Source organism: Venturia canescens, chromosome 1 (assembly GCF_019457755.1).
Source record: "Venturia canescens isolate UGA chromosome 1, ASM1945775v1, whole genome shotgun sequence".
NCBI classification, from domain to species: Eukaryota; Metazoa; Arthropoda; class Insecta; order Hymenoptera; family Ichneumonidae; genus Venturia; species Venturia canescens.
Window position 1 is genome coordinate 9,559,280 of NC_057421.1, and position 7,972 is coordinate 9,567,251.

Genomic DNA, 7,972 nt, shown 5'->3' on the forward strand with positions numbered 1-7,972 from the left:
CCGAAAGTCCACGCTGCGCGTGGACCAGATTATTGTGCAATTTTTTATTTCGAATCTCGCGTTTAGTGCATCGGAAATTGATATTTTTTTGTTTCTCCCGTACGGTCAATTTCGAGTTGTCAGTACGCTCTAACTGTGGTTAAGAGTATGGAACAGTCGACTAACCTCACTTGGAATTTTTGAAATTGAAATTCTCTGACACGGTTTGACCGATTAAAAAAAGACTCTGTCAGCCTACGCAGAACGATGGCAAAAATCGACTGACAGAGCCTTTTTTTAATCGGTCAAACTGTGTCAAAGAATTTTTATTTCGAAATTTGCAGCTATCTCTCTCGCACTCACGGTTGCGATATACCGACTGATCCATCCTCTTAAGGAAAGGGAAATTATGCAGGCGAATGCTACGTACAACTTTGCACCTTCCTGTACAGGTAGACAGTAGGAAACTTTTTGTTGAACTGCTTTCGAGATAAAGTGATGCTAGAAACTATCGATATAGTAATTGTGAATGAAAAGTAGAGTAAAAAGTTTCGAAGAGCAATATTAAATGACATATCAGAGAGGAAAACATGAAAAATCATTTCGTTGGACAACCTTCATTTTGGGCGGTTATTTTATGCCAAAATTAAGTCATCCTCAATCGACTTGATACTAGCGAGTTTTTGACGTAACAAAAACATCGAATAATCGGTACGAAAAACAGTTGAAAAATCGTTACTTTTGTGTTGCTTATGAACGCTGGTAAATCGATTGGAAGTGAGAATTCTCTGCAGTCGGGCGATACACGAATGGAATTATCGTTCAGCGGTACCGAAGAGCGTCCAATGATCGCTGGAGCTTCCACTTCCCAGTGATCTCTCGAACCCGAACTCTAATGATCAATGGAAACTTTTTGTTTAATCGATAAAAGTTTTTTTTTGTTAATTATTCTTTGAAGAAAGAATTTATTTTATTACGCGTTCATCTCCAAGATTCTATCGTAGAAAACTTCTGTGAAGGAAAAGAAATTTTGGTAAAAATTTGGGAATTTTTGTAGCAGATTTTGGTGAACCGAATGGAACCGATGAATCAGTGGGAAGGATTGTTCGTTAATTCATTGTGGGACCTTTTTACTTTTTTTAAATGTTTCAGTTCCTAACGTCGCTTTTGACAACATTCGAATGCGCACATAATAAACGACATTTTCAGTTCTTCGGGTCTGTTTGAATGTGTTTCACTTGAATGATCGAAGAAAAAGTATAAAACCATGAAAACCGTTAAACTCTGTGAAAGAAATGAATGGTGAATATATTCGATCGAGCAACGATTTCGTTCGGAGATGAAGCTTCCATCAACACTTTCGATCTTACGAGTGAAATTGACTAGTCTAATGAATTATTTTCTGTCGTAATGCCCTTAATTATAAGTACCAGTGAATATAATTTGCGATCAATACTAAAACCGACTTAATCAAGTGAAGAAAGATTACAAAGTTCTGGTAGAAGCTTGATAGAGTTTGAAATGCTTGTGAATATTGGAACGCAGACATGAGCTGCCACTGGCTGGAAACTTAATATCCGAAACGTTCATTCAACAATCCTCAGTACCACTTTCAAGGAAATTCCTGTTTCATGAAACTATTCGATGCCTCGGAATTCCATCATCAAATTTAATATCTCATATTAAAAAAAAACGCTTACGCGTAATCTTCAGAAACGACGTCGTCTTTCGTGTCGTTTCAAGGACGAAACTACTGAAGATAGAAAATCGCAGTCATTGACTTCTCTGTAAAAATTTAATACCCTACAAGATTGGCTCCACCGGGGAGCTTCCCCATTAAGGAGTGATATTTTACATTTACCCCCGGAATTGAGATCTGAGTTTGAATTTTAGTATCTCGCATTGAAGGCTCGCAACGAATCTCAGGAAAATTCTTCCAAATCGACAGTATTTTCGAGTTCATTAGGTTGACGTAAAAAAAAAATGCTGAAAATTAAAATTTGCAAATTGCTTCTACTCGATATTTTTCATTTTGGCTTCCTCATAGGGGAAGCTTTCAGCATTGTTCTAAAAGATTGAAAAAATGATTTATTACTTTTTTATACTGCTCCTAAAACTGAATGCGACGAGCCGTCAGAAAAAACAGTTTGCAACTTTCAACTTTCATCGTTTTTCCATTTACATTTAAATTAAATAATTCCGACAACTTTGCTGGAAAGTATAGAGGAAGTACAGACTTATACACGATATTTTACAATATTTCCAAAAGTTAAAGGGATTAGACGATTTTTCGAAAAACTCATATTTTCGTAAAATTCCAAAAATCATAAAATTTAAACTGTTCAATCGATATTTCCCAAATTCAATACCAACCTTCCTATTATGATTCTCTATTTATAAAAAAAAAAAAAAATCAGTAATAAATCTTGAAATTTTCGGAAGTTAGAGCGTCGATACCCTTTTTTTGAAAATTTTAAAACGTCGTAGGATTTGTATATTTTTACAAATTCTGACAAAATTATCAGATAATGAAGAGCTTGTACAGATTAACATCTGTGCGAAACGGTAGCCCTGTATCTCAAATTGTTTTCGAGTTATAAGCGTTTAAATTTTGCAGTCCCATAACATACACACACACACATCCGGACAGTTTTTCTAAACATGATTTTTCCATGTTTTGTAACATTTTGAGCACATTGACATTGAAAACTGGAAAAAAAAATTTCATCATCACATAGCTTCCTCCATGAGGAAGCAAAACTGACTAATCGGTCAATGGAGTAAAGCCGATATTTGAGCCGCTCTTTCGAAAACGTGCAAGCTCGGTATTCGCCTATAAAAGGAAAAAAATTGAAGAGGAGACCGGGAGAATAATCGTCGTAAAAAAGTAGATCTATTTAGCACGCGAGGGGTGCATGAGTAATGCGGGAATATTTTACATCACAATATCGTAGGAAAGCTCTAAATTTCATCGGAAGCAATCCCCTCGTGCATACTCGTGTCAGCCTGTTGCTCTTGAAGAATTTGCTTAATCCGCTTGGCCAATTCGCCAGCACTACCGTAGCTCAAACATTCTCAAACTTGTCGATAGACGTTTTTCTTCTCACTGTGCATACGAGCACTGTATTAGCATATCCTTGTTACGATGGAAGCGAGGGTGGCGCTTTTTTGAGCCAACCTATGCAAAAGCAGCGACCACATATTTTTCGAGGAGCAGATTATTTCCGAAAACATTTGCCATTCCGACGGTAGCGAATGAGAGTAAAAAAAAGAAGGTCGCGGAAGTCCTTTACCGAAAGAGCAGCTCGAGCTTCGCGAATGAAAAATCTCCATGAAGAAAATTAAAAAAAACATTTCCTGTTAATTAATGCAGCTGCAATATGCACAAGCGCATCAAAAGAATCGAGAGCTTTTTAACGACTTATAATTAACTTCAGAAAGAAGTCTTTGATTGCGCGCCGCACCCTGAAAAATATATATTTTTATTCTTTCTTTTTGTTCCTATGAAAACTGAAAGTTACAGAACTCGACGTAGCGTATGTTCCACCCCTCGATGTTGATTCCCTTTGATAATAATTAATGTTTTATTCATACCATTAATCATCTTAGAGCTTGCAATAGCATCATCGCATTGAAAACACTCAGGAATATATAAATAAATGAACGGATAGAAATATAGGGTCGCAAGGGTTGAAAAAAAAAGTTGAAAGAACTTTGACCCTCATTATCCCGCGGGAGATAAGCGTTATATCTATAGATTAATACTTGTTATACTCGGTGTACTTGACCGGGCCGATAAAACAGCCAGGTGCGGGTAGCCACTCGTGGCTTCTCTCCGCATCGCTCTCCCTGCTTCCCCTTTTTCGCGGAGTCATATCGCGCGTTTAACTCTCGCCTCAAAGCATGATCGATCGGCCTATTAATATTCGCCCACGCCAGCACCGCGAGAGGTTAATTATTTGCCTGGCCGAAGCACTTTGCAAGACCCAAATCGTCCTCGGAGCGGTCCAATTTCTCTTTGTCGAGAGCGAGAAGCACAAACGCAGAGCGAGCCGCGGGCTTACGTAACGACGCCGCGCTCTCACGCACATGTATCGAACACAGTTAAAAGTATAACATGGATGCAACTGAGTGCACACTTTTACCGGAGTACAACTATATACATAATGTGGAATGAGTTTTATAAGTTTTTTCGATCGCACTTTTGTAGAGCCCTCGTTCGTTCCTCTTGCTCCGTGAAGCGTCGAATACTGTATCGACGTTCGTCGTAATTGGAATAAATTTCTTTTTTTCTCCTCCTGCTGGAGGCCGAGGCCTGAAAAAATGTCGAGGACGAGCTTCAACTTTATTGGGCGAAGAAATAATCTTGGAAATTCGATCGACCGATATATGCGTGGGAAAGGTAAGTTTCGAGTATTTTCGGTGGTGGTACGTACACGAGAGAATACGAAGGTTTTGAGGAGTCCAAGAAGAACCTCTTGCGCTTTCATCATCCCACAAAACGCTGTGCTGCTGTATGCAAAGGTAAGCTGCGGTAATAAGAGGATGAAAGGCGAGGGGGGTTTGCCGTTTGGTTTTCCGGCAGGCGGGGTGAGAAGGAAAACGAGTAGAATGACGCTCGGAGAACAGGAAGCGGAAGGTCCCTTTCCGCGAGGTACCTCGACCTCGTCGTCGTCGTTTTCCCCGTCGTCGGCGTCCCCGTCGTCGTCCTCGAAAAGGTTTTTATTCGCGGGGGTTGCGCGAAGCCTCCCTCTCTCTCTCTCTCTCTCTGGCTCCCGAGTCAGTACGGATTTCTGAGGCGTCAAGGCGTCACAGGAATATGGTGGGGGGCTATATATGCGCGAGCGCGAACGATGCCAAGAGGAGCTGGATACACTTATAGCATACTCGATGAGAGTTCCTCTCATCGAATCCACCAAAGTGGAAGAGAGAAACGCCAAGAAATCTTTTTCGCTTTCTTCTGCTTCCCCCTTTGTAATCTCGCTCTCTCTCGTTCCCCATCTTTCTCTCTCTCTCTCTCTCTCTGCTGGTCCGTTTCTCTTGGTCGTTGAGAGAGGACGTCGATGACTCGGGAACGGGTGGGAGCAAGCGGATTTCATTGAACGCTGGTGGAATTCGACGGTGCTGCCTGTGTTTAGCTCTAGTGCCAGTGCTACTGCGCGACCCCTCTCTAACGCTCTCTCCTCCGAGAGACGAGATGGAGGGGCGGGGGGGGGGGGAGGGGGCGGCGGCGAGGTGAATCGAGAGAAGGCTGGAAACAGGGAGATGCGGAGGTGAAGGATGGAGAGCAGAGAGGAGAGGAGAGGAGAACTCAGTTTGCTCGGTTTTGAAAGGGATGAGGGTTTTGAAAGAGCTACGAGAGGAAGGTGGCAAAGGGACGCGGGGCGAGCGGGCTGCGGAAGGTTTGATAAGCGCCGCGTGGGAGAAACATTTTCTCTCGCTCTTGCTCCCGCCTCTCTTCCGCTCTTTCTTTGTACGGAATACGAAAGGGAAAAGGGAGAAAAGGCGATAGAGCGGGAGGCCAGCAGGGAGAGGGAGAGAACGCTGGAGAGACGAAACGTAAACGCACGCAGGGGCAAGAGGGAGAGAGAGAATTTATACGTACATATATATGTCCAACGGTATATATGTATAGAGAAGGGGTCGCGCGAATCCCCTGGTGAGCGTCTCAACGTTGTTGGTACTCTCGCGTAGTCGTTGCTGCGGCAAATCTGCGGGTCCACGCGCTCTCCCGACCGTGAAACTCCATCAGCTATCGCGAGATCCAACAGCCAAGGTTTGCTGGCTCTAAAATTTTTGCACCAGTGAGAGAACGAGAGAGAGAGAGAGACAGAGGAGAGAAAGGGCGAGAGAGAGAGAGGAGAGAGAGAGAAAAAGGGAGAACGAGAGAGACGAGGGGGGGGGGGGGGAGGAGTGACAGATTCGGAGAAGGAAAGATTTATTGATAAATAATTAAAGGAAAACATTGGGGATGGATACGCGAAGGAATAACGTTCTCGAAAATCTGGAAAAGAAGATGAATCCAGAGAATAAAGCCGGCACGGGGAAGGGCGCTGCACCCGGCCTGGATTAGGGTGTCAGAAGCAGCGAGCATCTTGAAACGATCAATCGTTTAACCCGAGAGACAACCGCGACGTGTGACACCGCTTGAAACGTGAGATTGAGCGAGAAAGCCTACCCCCTCTCGTGCTTTACAAACAAAAAACGTGACACACATTTTTCGTCGCGGGAGGACAGCGAGTTTTTACAGTCGCTCGGGTCAGTAGACATTTTTCAATTATGAACACAAATTCTTCGGAGCGCTCCACTTGTCGGTTCCTTTTGTTTCGTACGTTCTCTTGTCTTTATTGTTACGAGCTTCCTAGTCAGTTTTATATGATCGTTACGTACCCGCGCATACAAATACGCGTATGAGCTCAACCGAAATGAAAGCACACATTGCTCGTAGATGATTGGTTTAGTAGAGAAAAAAAACAGGGGACGGGAGATTGAAAACGATAAAAAACCCGGTCGTACATCACAAGTGTCCAACCTCCTGCAAAATGGATACCACACATTTTAGCGTGGACGTCAAGTGAATAGATTTTATTCAGTTGTTTGACTTTTATACTGATAACACGCTCATCCCCTACGATGTACGTGACACGCGCTTTAAACTTTCACCAACACTCGAGATATAATTCTTTATTGAAAAATAAAAAGTAATATAAAAAAACGATAAATGCACGTGCACTCGTGGCTCATCGTGTCTCTCGTACACCCCTCTATTTATTGTTGAATCAGCGTACAAGTGAAGCATCAAGGTGTATCGTACGCTATCACACCGCTTATCTATATAAACGTGCGTATGTCCGTGTCGGCGTGCATTCGCTCCATCAAGACTCCTACATCAGCAAAAAAACACCTGCCCGCTCACCCTGTACCTGTGATAAACGTGCAGCCTCCCTCGTCCATCTCATTCTTTCGCATAAGCTCGCCAAACTACCCCTTCACTTTTAATATACTCACGTTTTTCCCTGAGCCTGGTAAAACTCTTTCGCCCTCGTACATCGTGATCTCTCGCGTGCTCGCGCGATCGCTCGCTCTCTCTTTTCTTCCTTTTTTCTACTGTCTCGATATTCTGGGTTTAAGAGCGCGACCACAGAGTGCCCCCTCGAGGCAATGCGAGTCTCTCGTACGTGCCACTATTACCGAGTAAAGCAATCTGGCACGATCACTTCTGTGATTGATTCCAAAGTACATACGTACATTCGTGCATGTGTGTACATGTGTGAATGTGAAATATATATATAAATTTATCGTAAAAATATAAATATATGAACGTGTCCTCTGTGCATATGCATATATGCAGCGATAAGAGGAGCGAGAAGAGGAAAATAGCTTGCTTCGACTTCGTGGGACCTTCCGAATCCTTCCGCGAGAGAACCTATGGAAAAGCAGCTTATCGTCACGGCGAAGTGACGACGACAACTACAAGGACGAGAAAATCCTGGGGTTTCTCGTCCCGTAAGCGTAACACGACAACTGGGAATTTTCGTCACGCTTCGACCGAGGGGTAAGCCTTCTCGAGACACCGCACTATTCGATTTCGTATTTTATTGATTTCTCTTGTTTTCTTTATTTTCGTATTCCCGTACACGTTATTAACCGTTGTTTACTTATTTTGCAAGCTTTCGAGTACGAGAAGCGTGAGAAGAATGCCTTTTTTATAGGGGTTCGATGCGAGTCCGTTTAATCAACTTACCACTTTAGTGCTTCAGCATCTATAAATTTGTCTTGTTGACGGAATTACTAAGCCTTTTTTGTTTCGACGAGTTTCAATTCATTACGAGCATTTCTTTTCTCGGGACTAACCCGACTCGGTTCTCTATCAAACGCATGCTTGCACGTCGTTTTTTCCCCCAACGAGTTCAATCTTCCATTCGTTCTTTCCTCAATTCTGTCATTTCGGTTGCCCGATGGTTTTATTGTACGCTTTTCATCTCGTTATTGA